General features: G+C 35.8%; 1 long non-coding RNA gene across 1 annotated transcript; it reads right to left on the bottom strand.

Moving 5' to 3' along the window:
* Positions 1-261: 261 nt before the first annotated feature.
* LOC146734975 (uncharacterized) lies at positions 262-1,645 on the bottom strand. Its single transcript, XR_014931303.1, has 2 exons — positions 1,569-1,645; positions 262-537 (listed from the first exon to the last, which is right to left on the bottom strand). It is a non-coding gene; the product is annotated as an uncharacterized LOC146734975 (long non-coding RNA).
* Between the last annotated feature and the right edge of the window lie 323 nt (positions 1,646-1,968).

The raw sequence follows: 1,968 nt of genomic DNA, 5'->3' as shown, positions 1-1,968 counted from the left end.
GATAAATATGTCAGAGTGCCGTGGAAATGACTGAAATTACTTTCTGAATTATTTAAAAAATCTGGGTTGTAAAAAGTGTCAAACATGGGGCCCAGGGGCACCGAAGTCCTTTGGCATTAAGTAGAACTTGGGAAGCAGACATACATGATTTTAACTGCTACTGTTCAAGATTCTGACTATTAATATGTTCAAAATTCAGCAAGTAATCTTCAGATGAATGCAAAGAATCATCTTTGTTACCCAGTATACATACACTGCTAGTCTTAGCACAAGTGCTATCAACTTGCTTTATATTTAGTTCCATTCAATTCATTATCAAGTACATTATCAGGTTCAGTGTCAAGTTTATTACAAGATATATTGCAAAGTAAATTATGAGATTCATTAGTAAGGGTTATACCCTCAATTTTGCATTTGGGATTGTTTCCTCATTAATTGTGTGACTCTTTTTTTGTGAAGGCAGACTCCTCATTAATTGGGTGACTGTTTTTTTATGAGGGCAGTCTCCTCAGTTTGTTTGGTTCATCTGCATGTTCTCTGAAAAAAAGAAGAAACACAAACAGGTTTAATGAAAGCACCATGTCATTCATACCTACAATGAATTTGTAGCACATAAATTTTGAGGCCTACTAGAATTTGAATAAAAATAATGATTGCACAAATAAAATACTGGCATATTTTTTCACCACGCATTCGTCGACTATCAAAACAATATGTAATTTAGCTATTAAGTTGCATATGCAAATCATCCACACTAGCAACATGACATGCAGATTACATCAAATCTGTTGAGATGTTCATTAGCTAATTTACATATACAAATTACTCCCAATAATATGACATGACAATTACATCAATGTATATGCCTACCAAATTTGATCCAAACCTGTTGAGTCATTTAAGAAATAATCCAAATTTAGTAAAAAAACAATATGCTATTGACAATTTACATACCCGGTATGCAAATTAACCCCAACAGTAATATGGCACACAGATTACATCAATGTACATCTCTATAAAATTTGGTCAAAGTCTGTCGAGTTGTTTAGGATTTAATCCAATTAGTGAATTATCCCTAATAGTGCATCTATTACAACAATGCATATCCCTATCAAAGTTGACTCAAAGGGCAAATATGTCGAATTCTTCAAGAGATAATCCCAATTTAAGAAAAATATGGAAATTAGATAAATTACATATTGTGCATATAAAACAGATTTAGCCCAAAAGGTGCGAGGAGTGTCCCAAAGCATGTGTAATGAATTAAATAATTATTTCTATTCATGACCGCGGTTACAAACGTATTTTAGTTTACCCCCACACCCACAAACACGTATACCGTTAAGCCGATCGAGCATGGGTGGCCACATCGGGCGTGAACAGCGAGGGGTCCAAATTGCTAAATTACAGGATTACTCAGAATATATATTAACAACATTAATTATCAGAAAAGTATTAACAAAAGTCGTTCGATCACAAATATTCATAATTGGACTCTAGAAAAAAATCCACGATAAAACGACACACTATTAAAATGGCAGAGGCAACGATAAATTCACGCTACTTACCAGGAAAGTTGGGCGAGAGTGAACTACTTCCGGGTCGCGACCAATCATGTCGAAAAATGACCAATCACGTTTCGCGTACTTCAAGAGTTCAGTGAGTTGACTGTCATGACCTCACGTGCGATGAAAGGTGGCTGGATGGAGTCCCCCTGCCTGGCATTACAGCTAAACAAGGTCAGCTTGGACGTTCAGTTGCGAGACGTATAAAAAATGCAGCCAGTGACACTTTTCGAAAATAAAAATACAAAATAACCGCAATCAGACCACGCGCGTTGGTAATAAATAGAACGCGTTGTGACACAGTCTCACCAGCCTCTTTCACTGACGCAATATAATTATGCTATTTCCCAACGCACTTGTATTTAATACATTGACGAAAAACACCACAAGCAAAAATGTAAAT

Source organism: Saccoglossus kowalevskii, chromosome 13 (genome assembly GCF_978046115.1).
Source record: "Saccoglossus kowalevskii chromosome 13, keSacKowa6.1, whole genome shotgun sequence".
Lineage (NCBI taxonomy): Eukaryota > Metazoa > Hemichordata > Enteropneusta > Harrimaniidae > Saccoglossus > Saccoglossus kowalevskii.
Note: the sequence above shows the minus strand (reverse complement) of the source record. Positions and strands in the feature narration are given on the sequence as shown.